The 10,990-nt window shown below is 50.6% G+C and overlaps 1 protein-coding gene across 5 annotated transcripts in view; it reads right to left on the bottom strand.

Moving 5' to 3' along the window:
• NOS1 (nitric oxide synthase 1) overlaps positions 1–9,754 on the bottom strand; it is a 123,377-nt gene extending 113,623 nt beyond the window's left edge. For 2 of the 5 annotated variants that reach the window (XM_057745190.1, XM_057745187.1), the window contains exon 1: positions 9,214–9,336. The gene's annotated coding sequence lies outside the window, so the exon portion shown is untranslated. Of the gene's footprint in view, positions 1–4,828; positions 4,969–9,213; positions 9,337–9,625 lie in introns of those variants that run through there. The other 3 variants (XM_057745188.1, XM_057745189.1, XM_057745191.1) reach the window with 3 other exon arrangements.
• Between the last annotated feature and the right edge of the window lie 1,236 nt (positions 9,755–10,990).

The raw sequence follows: 10,990 nt of genomic DNA on the forward strand, positions 1-10,990 counted from the left end.
AAATGTGTGAAGAATGTTGGCCAGTGTTAGTATCTTTGCTGGAACAACATAACACACCCAGCTCCCACCCCCAGGGTTCTTTCAACCACATTGCATTGCTTTCACCAAGAAAATTCCTCAATGTTTAATCTACTACAGTCCCTGAAGGTGCAAAAAATCTCAGGGTCCCTGGGATACCACCGCTAGAATACCTTGTTTGATATCCATGAACTTCTCTTGTTTTCACAATATTCACACCTGTCTGGAGCGACACAGCTGCCCACTGGCCCCAGACGTGTGCTCAGAACAACACAGAATGGAAGTTCAACAGACACGAAACAAGTTACTTGTTGACTGAACACCGAACCTATTTCAGCAGCGTATTCAGCAAGTCTCCTCAATAGATCAGGTGCTTTATGGACCTGGGACTCTACTCTACAATTTGCTGGTTAAGTCTCAATGCCCTGGCACTGTCCATCTGATTTTCTAATGCCCAATCCCATTTCCTCAAAGTACCTAGGGATATATTTCAATGTTTGACATGAAAGCAAACGCCTGATTCATTTTGAAGATTTTATGAGGATCCTACGGAAAACTGGAGATGCTCCAGCACATCCCAGATCAGGAACGCATCTTTCTGTTCACAGCTAATGATCTGAGCTTGGTTTCAGTGACAATTAACGGCAAGCTCGTCCTCTTTTCCTTGTCTGTGCTGGTTGTTCTCCATCCTTTGTCCCCAGATCCGTCCTCCATCCTTCTCCAAACTTATCTGGGCCCCAGGAGGTGGCTGACCTCTCTGGGCATCAATAGCTCCTTGCCCTCTGGCTTTGGATTGGAGGCCTCCACTGGGAAACACAAGCAAGACGAGAGAGACGGAGGAGAGAGAGGCTGCTCCCTCCTGTCTTAGTGCTGTGGGCTGAAGAGCTCGGCCCTCCTGTGTGAGCACAGCTTCTGCTGGGACACCCCTCGCCCCTGCCGCCTCTGCCACCCCATCCCATGGTCCAAAGGGCTTCAGTAACACTGTCCGCTCCCCCTGCTTCATCAGGCCTGGGGTGGTCCTCACTCGCCTTGTTGCTAGCTTCTAGACACTTCGCCCTCCCTTCTCAGTGCCTAAAACCATGTCCTTAAGTAATTCCTTTATTAAATTATCTTGGGATAAAGTATCACTGTTGCAGGAACCTTCTGTTTCCTGCTTGGACTCTGACAAACCTTCACCCTCACTGCATGTTGGGTCTAGGGATGAAGGCTCTTCAGAAGCGATGCTATGGTCAAGGGCATAGCAGATCTAAAAGGAATTACCCTAATGGCCATCCTCATCCTTACTAATAACCATACAGAGCACCCAATATGAGTCAAGCATGGAATGGTCCCAATCGCCCAGTGAAGTGGAGTTATCCTCATGTTTACAGGAGAGGAAGAGGACATTTTAAGAGAGATTCAATAACTTGCCCAAGGTTACAGGGTGAACGGTAGCAGTTGGGTTTGATTCCAGTTTGGCTAGAATCCTGCCTCCCCGGCATCACCTCACATCTAGAGGTGTCTGATACATTCATGAGCTGATGTCATGGCAAGTCAGACCCTTGTGCCTGGGAGAAAAGCTTGCTGACACTAAGAAGGATGTCAAAGCTGCAGTTTTGATTCACCCTTCAGAGCTCTTTACAGCATGCCCTGGCTGGAAAGCCAGTGGTAGAAAAGGCAACTTTGGAAGATATTCCAGGGAGAAACCTCAAGCTCATTTCTCAATTCCTCAAGAGGCCTGGAGCCTGCTCTGCTGCTGACAGAGGGAACTGTCGCCTGCTCACTGCTCACTGCCCCTGATGTAATGAGCACCGTGGAAGAGGGCTCGACTGGGATGCTAAACAGCCGTAAATGACATTGTCACCAGCCTTCATAAAGCACGGTGACTCACAGCTCTAATTAAAATGCTGAGGGAAAAATGTAAAGAAAGGCTGCCATGGAAAACAGTGACATTCTGCTAAACTGCAGGATTATTTCTTCCAGGAAAACAGGCGCTTATGAGTGTGTGTGTGTGTGTGTGTGTGTGTGTGTGTGTGTGTGTGTGTGTGCGCGTGCATGTGTGGGGGGAGGGGAGATAGAGATGGGGAGGTTGAATATTATTCTCTCAAGAAGCTTGGGAAATTTTAATACAGAAGAACGTCTAACTAAAGCCATTCTTGCCACCCGACTTTTTATTTTGAAGTATTTAAACACAGAAAATTTAAAAGAATAATGCAATAATACCTATAAACTTCCAGCTATATTCAACAGTTATTAGCATTTGCCATATTTGCTTCCTCTGTTGTATCCATCTAGCCATCCATCCACCCATCCACCCATCCATTCATCCATCATCTCTCTCCTTGACTCTATCTAATCTATCTATCTATCTATCTATCTATCTATCTATCTATCTATTCATCCATCCAGCCGTGCATCCAACCACTCATCTACCTATATATTTATATGTTATCTCTCATCTCTCTCTGACTCTATCTATCTACCTGTCTGTCTTTCTATCTATCATCTTTGCACTGAACCAGTTGAAAATAATTTGCAGACGTCATGATGCTCCAGCCTAAATTTTTAAGCGTGCATATCCCAGAGAAAACTCAAAGCATCATCATTACACCTAAGATACTTGCAAATTTCACCAACTATTCAGCTAAGGTTGTGTTTTAAACAATGGCAAGTGAAGTAGTAAATCTAATCCCCACTGCTCAGGAGAGAAAACTCAATCTACTGCACAGAAACAGGCCGTCAAGGGGTTCTTGAACAGGAAGATTTTTGGCTTCGTGGCTGGTCATCAGATTTCCAAGATGAAATGCACAGGGCGCAATGCTTGACTCAGATACCAGTTTAGAACCAGACAAGAAATCCAATCTGATTACACAATATTGTTCTAAAAAGGAGCCCTCCTCCAAACGAAATCGCCACAGGATTTCATTCAACGTAACCTCTGGTTTTAACCACAAAATATGACTCCCAGTGCCTTCTTGCTGTTTCTGAAAAGCAAATGAACTCTTAAAAGCCCAATGAAATAGCACCAGTAGGGAGATTCAGAAAGAAATATCATAATTTCTGAAGGCAAATCTTGAAGAAGATACCCCCAAGAAACCCTGGGCACTGAAAGCAGCAATTAAAGAAACCACAGTTATCTGCATGTAAGAGTTTTGCGTGTTTGTTTCCAAATAATCAAAAACAATAAAAATATCAAGCCAAAAAGATCCAAACAGTCTCACCCTTTTAGAGCATGCATTGTGAGAAAACAAGGGATTTCAGTCAGTGACAACTGTGATATTTGGGGAGAAATGACAAATGAAGGTCTTTTCAGCTAAGACTTATCTTAATAAACTAGCACAGAGATATTATTGACTCTTTTCATTACCTGAATCCTGGTACATGAATATAATTGGTTTTCATTTTCCTTATTGGATATTTCAGAGCAAAGAGACTGCTTCAAAAATCAAAGAGAAAATCCTGCCCAAAATATGTCAGTGGCTATTGAGTACTATTCTGATTTATCCCTGTGGGTTACATTTTTATGCTTAAAATTCCTGGAATGAAATACAGCACAATGCAACCCATATGGCTATTTCAATCACCAAATAGGATAGATTGCTCACATCATCTGCCCCTTTGCACTCTAGTTACTGGCAAGTTGATCCCTTTCTCAGACCCCAAGAGCTGCTTGAGGGTAAGGATGATGTCTTCTACTTCTTTCTGCCCCAGCCTGTCCTACGGGTTCTGGCCCAGAGCTAGGAGCTCAGAGTTTGCTTGTTAGATGAAGAAGCAGCTGCCTTGACTCTTGTTCATGACAAGAAATCCTTTAGCTGAAAACAGCTGGCTGCTCGATACTATCTGAAGTCGGGCAAGCTTGAGTTCACAAGCTCCCTTTCTCATTTCTACCTGCAAACAGGTCCCAGAAAGGCTCACCTGTTTAATCTCCACAGTAGCAATTTAGCTGTCAGGCTTTGAATAAGAGATTCCTAAATATTATTTAATGCTGGTGGGCAAAGTTTCCCAGCAGAAGCTGAGGCACTTTTTAGGACACCCCTGAAAACCCGTGGAATTTCTTTCAGGTGCCTGTAGCCCAAGACTCCAGAAGCATCTTGCATGGCCAAAAAGAAAGTCTGTATTTTCTGGGGATCCCATTTAAGAAGAGGTGATCTAATGATGGTAGGTAACAGAATATACAAGCCAGAGGTGGGGAGAAAGAAAACATTGCCCAGGCTGGAAATGGAGACTTTGCCCCATGCAAAGGACATCTGTTTTCAATCCTAACAGAGCAACTTTTTTTTTTGGAACTGTCAGCTGAAATCATGAATGCCACTGATGGACAAGAATGGGGTGAATGTTCTTCTCGGGTGAGGCATAGAACATAAGGTGGAAAAGATCTTGGGGGGACGTTAGTCCAGGGGTTGTAAACTGAAATGTCTCAAAGCAGGCAAGTGACAAACAATACTTAATAGTGGGACCCTGTGACCTAAAGGCAAGAAAAAAGACCAAACCAAACTGAAACGCAAACCCTGCACCAGCTAGATAGAACATATCTGCACGTTTCCGAATGGTGTTGCCCTTGAATTCCAGCTCCTTCATGTCACAGATGAGAAAACTGGGGCTGAGGGAGGGAAATGGGTACAGCCCACAACAGCTGGCTAACTAAAGGGGTCTCTCTTTTTTGTATTTCTTTTCTTTGTTCTGATCACTGACACGGGCCTGATGCTGTCTGTCTCCTTTCCAGAATGACATTTACACGACATCACCGAATCCTTCTAACAACCCCATGCAGTAGTTATAATCCCCATATAATGGATGACATCCCTGAGGTTCAGAGAGGTAACTCACTCACCCTGAGTCACAGAATCCACAAGTGCCAGAGCCTGGCATCAGATGCTTCCCCAGATGACATCCTCGTTTGATTCCCGGTGCATGCTCTGCCTTTCAAGCTCTGGCTGCACTTGACCCAGTTCAGCATCGGAGACCCTGTCACTGAGAGGGTGCTACACATCAGAAGGCGACCAGTGCTGATGCCACCTCCTCTGTGAAGTCTTCCCTGATCCCTTCAGTCACCCATCCTGAGTGCCGCAGCAATATTGCACCTCTACCTCTCTCGTTGAAACTTCGAGCCTGGTATCGGGTTTGTTTGGTGCCTGCTACCCAACCAGACTGCAGGGGTTGTCAGAGCAGGGCTCACACCACCTTCATCTGAGCACCTGCCCTTGGGGCCCGGCACTGGGTCTGCCACTTAACACTCATCATTACACAGTTGACAAATGTGCTGACGTCTGCTGCAGAACCACACAGGACGGCTGCTCATCTCTGGCTGATCATTGCTAAATATGACTATGCCAAGTCCACGTCCACTGCACCCTGTCAGGTACACTTTTACTGGGGACTTAGGGGCATTTTCTGTTGATAGATCCTTTTCATCTCATAGACTCATGTGGACTCAATTTTCCAGCCCTGCAGGGTCCTACTCATCATTCTCCTTCCCTGAGAGCAGACACGTCAGTGTCATAAACATACACAGGACTTGCAAAGGTTGGGTGGGGGCTGACTTGGCTGCCGAAATGAGCCCAAACCAATGGCTTTGGTGAACTCGATGATAGGTAGACAGGGTTTATTAGCTCCTGGGATTACCTGGTTCCTAAAGTTATACCCATTATGTCACTTTAAAAAGGAATTTCCTTTCTGAAAGGATAGATGGAGCAACCAAAGGGGCTGATGGCCAACATTAGCTGAGGACTTGGGTCTTAATGCATGGCAAGGTCGAGGTGGGTGGAGTCAAGGTCAGTCTCTCCCGAACAGTTTGTCCAGCCTATGATAACAACCAGGAGAGAGATGGAATTAAATTTCTTTCCAGTACAGAATCTATGGGGCTTCTTTACACGGAAGTAAGTGTGGTGTTCTCATAAACGAGCACTGGGCAAAGAGCCAAGACACTGAGGTTCTATCCTAGCTTTGTCAATACCGTGCTGTGTGACTTTCAGCAAGACATGTACCTTTTCTGGGCTTTGGGTTCTCCATCTGTAAAATAAGCATGCTGGACAAGAGCTGAGGGCATCAGAATCTTGTGGAGAAATCTTGTTAAAAATACAGAAACTTCAAATCTCCCCTGGGGACACTCATTCATTGCATCTGGGGTGGGATCTGGCATCTCTGTTTTTGACCAGTTCCTTTGTGGATTCTGATGTTGATGGTGCAGTGGGCTGATGTTTGGCATTTGCCAGATTAGATCTGCCCAAATGCTATCCTGTATTAGGATGAGGAAAACGGTCATGTTTACAGTTGTTGCAGCCTTTGTGTTGTTAACTACATAAACCCACACTGACTGGTGGTGGGAAGCATGCCCCTTTATTCAAACTGGCCAGATGAAAATTCCTCCCGGAATGCCAAGTGCAACTGCTGAGTATTCTGGTTGCTAATAGGAAAAAGCCCCAGTTCTAACGGTCACGATTGTTGCCTGGAGCTCTCAACCACATTCCAAGGCTCACCAAGGCCTGACGGGCAACCTACTGAGTCTTGCCATAAGGCACCCCAGAGCATACACCCCAAGAAGGCAACACAGCCAGACCCATGTGTGCTCACAACACTCGGGTGAACTGACTGCCAGGTCTTCCTGCATCCTAGGAAATTAGCACCCCCAACAGTGAGAGGGAAAGTTTTTGGATAACTGTCCAGGTGGTACCTTGGACAGCTCCCCGCAGCTCCGCGGCAGAGACCCTCAGAGAGCAGCCTACCCCACCACACGGCTCCTAGCCTCTCACCCTTTCCGGTGAGGTCCTTCCCCAGGGAAGATAAAGCCTTTGGGAGTGGGTGGGTAGGGAGGGCTGGCTTCGGCCATTTGGGGAAGACGATGAAGAGGCAGGAGGAACAAACAAACGGCAAGCTGATCCAGAAACCACAACCACACTACCCGCCCCAAAAGGTGCCACAGAAGACTTCCCTCTTCGGTTCTCTTTCCTCTATATTCATCAACCTTGGCATAAAACTATTGTTTCCAGAACATCTTTCACATACATTACCACAAAATCTTCAAAACAATGCCTTGTGGAAGTTCTTGTTCTCATTTTGCAGATAATGGAACTGAAGCTCAGACAGGTTAAGTGATCAGCCAGAGGTCACACAGCCAATGGAGTGAGCTAAGCTTGGCCTCAAGCAGAGGTCCTTACCAGATCTCTCTAGTATGCTGCCTGCTCTGTCCCTACATGCCTGGGACTTTGGGGGAATCCACAATATCTGGAGATACAGTTGCATCCCTGACTGTTGGGGTAGCTTCCCGTTGTGCAGACGTATCGGGAAATGAGGCTGTGGGTGCTAAGGCAGGAGCACAGACTGCTTATGCGCCCAGGTGTGGGCAACCCTCCCCCTCAAAATAAGAAACTAAAAACTGGGACTGAGGTCTCCAGGTGTGCCACTTACCAGGTAGGTGGCTATGGGCAGGCCTCTTGGCTTGCGCTGCCTCGGTTTCCAAAGCTGCAAAATGGGATTCAGATCACTGTGCTGGTGACCTAGGGGAGTTTTTAAAAGTATTCCTGGGGGTATTCCAGGGATACCTTGTGCATAACAGCACCTTGGAGACAACACAGAGCTGTGCGCTCTTTCGGGGGCTCCTAGAATTTGGATTAGTGGAAAGGACTGGGGTGGCGGGGGTGGAAATGGTGGGACAGAAAGACTCCCTTTGGACACATGCCAAGGCTTCTCAAATTTGTCTGCTGAGTCCTGAGGGCAGAGGAGAATGGACACTACCCCTCCAGGCTGGGGCACAGGAGACTCCTTCCCTGTTTTTCCTTAAGTTCAAAACAACAATGGGGAAAATCAGTGCACCCCTGCACCTTTGTGAATGCAGTGTGTTTGCCCCAATACCAATTACAGAAAGGTGGAAGAAAGAGGGAAGTTTCCCCTCATTCCTCTAGGGGACCAGCCTGAGGGGTCAGCTCCTTGCTTCTCTCTTACAAGGTTCTGGACCACCAGAGGCCAGATGATGTGTCTTGGTGGCCTCCCAGCACCACACACACCTCTGCCCAGGGATGCTGTCTCCCATGGCCGCTTGTGTGCTCTTCTGGGGCCTGAAGTTGTGTTTCAGCTGGGCTATGGGAGTACCTTCACATTTGTGATTTTTTAAGGTCCCCACGACAGTCGCACAAGAAAGGTATTGTTTCCCCCATTTTACAGACAAGAGAACTGAGGCTTAGAGAAGCAAAAGGACTAACTTAAGATCACACAGCAAGTAAAGCATAAATCTAGGATTAGAACCCTGGGATGCCCTCACTCTATTGCCTTCTGGGCGCGCGCCTCTCCTTTCTGGGTGCCGCCTCAGACAGCGCCGTCTGAGCGACAGCTCCGGCCACAGTGACCTGGGGATGGAGGAAAGGGTCTCGAGGTTTCTAGAGCACAGTTCGGAGAACCCTGTCCGGCCCGCGGGCCCAAGGACCCCTGGGGTGGCTCTGGAAGTTGGATCTCACGGGGACCCTGCTCTGACCCTTGGCTACCTGGCAGTAAACCCACCACTTGTGGTGCACTGCCCGGCCCCGAATCCCAGCAGAGTGCGCCCCTCGCCCGTCAGGCAGCTCTAGAGCTTCTTTCGAGCAGGAGGCACAACTTTCCTAGGTTCCGGGAGCCAGCGCTCTTGCACCCCAATGCCGCCCGGATGCAAGAAGTAAGAGGTGCAGGCGGCCCCGCCATGACCGGGAGCGCAGTAAGAATCCTCGTAAAGTTGGAAGCCAGTCGGGAGCAACAGCGTTTCCCGGAGCAGAACGCTCCCGGCCTCGGGCCCCCCACCGCGGGTGGCGTGCGATGCCAAAGAGTCCGCCATCACCGCGGGCTCGCGGTGCCCGTGCCTCGGCAGAGCCGGGCACGGAGGAAAGCTGAAAGTTGAGGTCGGGCAGGTGCAACGATCCTTCGGGACTGGCGTCCCCCAGCCTCCGCCTGCCCGCGGGGGGTAGCGCGCGGTGCCAAAGAGGCCGCCATTACCGCAGGCGCGCAGCTCGGAGCCGAGCGCGCGGCGGAAGAGGGACGCTGGTCCCTGCAAAGTTGGAGCGCGGCGGGCGCGACAATCGCCCGCACCGGAGCCCCCGGCCTGGGGCTGCCTCCTGGGAGGAGATCGAGGCCGCCGGGACCAAGTTGGGACGCGCGCAAACCCCGCGCCTCCCCGCGAGCACTGGGGGCTGGCGCGAGAGCCGGGAACCCTAGGGGACAGCGAGGGGACGCGGGACGCCTGGGCCGAGAACTCACCTGCTGCCGAGCCGGGCAGTGCCGAGGCTGCCCCTTTGCGCTGCGCACCCGCCCGCCCGCTGGTCCGCTCGCCTGCCCGCCTCCTCCTCCTCCTCCTCCTCCTCTTTCTCCTCCTCTTCCTCCCGGGTGCCTGCAGCCACCGCGCTCCCGGTACCAAATCCTCCCGGTCCGCCGCCCCGCGCGGCTGGAAGGCGCCAGTCGCACCCACTCACCTCTGGGTAGGAGCCGCGCGCATCCCTCCTCCTTCCCCGCCGCTTTGTGCCTCTCTGATCTCTTCCCGCCCCCTCTCCCCGAGCCCCCACCCCTCCCAGGTCCCCTCCCCTCCCTCCGCCCCAGCGAACCCAAGTTCGGGACGGAGGCTGTGGGCTTCCCCGGCGCAGTGACGGGCGCCCCGCGCGCGCCCCTGGCTCACCCCGTCCGCCCGGCCGCCTTTCGCCGCCTGGCTGCCCCTCGGAGGAGCCTCGGGACTAAGTAGCTCCTCGCCCAGCGACCGGAAACACGGCGTAAATATGTATGGGCAGAGCCGTGCGCTCAGCGAGGGTCGTGAGGGGGAATTTATTTCTTAATGTCCCTCCTTTATCCTATCATCGCTGAAACAAATTAGCGGTGACGTCCAACCCGGCTGGTTTATGGGTGTGGGGAGGCAGACGTCGCAACCCTCATTAAAAGAACCTCTCTGGGCTCCAAAGCATACATCTTTTATATAACTCAATTTCCATTTTTTTTTTCTATCAGGAAACATACACACACACACACCCCCCATGACAATTTCTGGGAGCTTGAAGGGGGCTGAGTGTAGTAGCCACAGGGCAGCTTTCTGGGCAGAGAGGGCCCCACAGGAGGCAGGGATATTTATTTCTGCCCCTACATCAGTGTTGAGGTATCACTGTCCCATCACATTCCTTAATGGGACAGTGGGCCACACAGCCTTTCATGCTGGACATGGCTGGAAGCCCCCAGGAGCCTGAGTTCTGAGCCTGGCTCTTGGCTGGGCAGACAGGGAGAGAGGCGGCTGGTTCTGGAAATGTTGCCCTGTTCTGGTCTTCCCTTGGAGCAGCGCTTAGGCCTGGCACCTGGGGAGGGGGAAGGACAGAGGGCACAGGCTCACCTGTGGCCCGATAAACCTGCAGGTGTGAAAGGCCCAGGGCTGGGCTGGAGGAGGGGAGGATGCCGAGAAGCAAGCCTTCCTTCCTTTCTTAGGGGCCCTAACATATGGGTAACCATATAAACCCGGCTCAAAAGCTGTCTTTTCCTGGGCAGATTGCAAAGGATTTTGCATTTCACTGTTGTCTCTGCTGCTCACACACTCTTGGGGAAATGGGGGAAAACTAGGAAAGAGAAGAGAATTCTCACACACACAGCACCTGGCTCCCGGTGGCTTGATCCTCCCTCCTCCCAGCTCTGCTGAGTGAGCCGAACAAGCCCACTCAGGCTCTGACTTGTGCAGAGAAGAGGCAAAGAGGAATCCCCCTCCTTTGTTACTAATGAATGCTTTTCTAAACGTCTTGCACATCAAGCGCTGGGAGAAGGGTGTGTGACTTCTGGGGCAGGAAGAGAGGTGGGGGGTGGGGGCATGAGGAGGGGAGGAAAGAATGAAGAAGCTGGCAGAGCGGTGGACCCCGTGGCGGTCTGTTTGTGGGTCTGTTTGTCTTCAACATGCTGGAAGGAAGATGCTGGAATAAATTCCCTCTCAGCCCCAGGGCTCTGCCACTTCCTGACTGCCATGTGGCGCAAGGTTCAGAGCCTCAGTTTCCCTCACGGTGAAATGGGCCTGGGG

Source organism: Hippopotamus amphibius, chromosome 8 (genome assembly GCF_030028045.1).
Source record: "Hippopotamus amphibius kiboko isolate mHipAmp2 chromosome 8, mHipAmp2.hap2, whole genome shotgun sequence".
In the NCBI taxonomy this organism is placed as follows: domain Eukaryota; kingdom Metazoa; phylum Chordata; class Mammalia; order Artiodactyla; family Hippopotamidae; genus Hippopotamus; species Hippopotamus amphibius.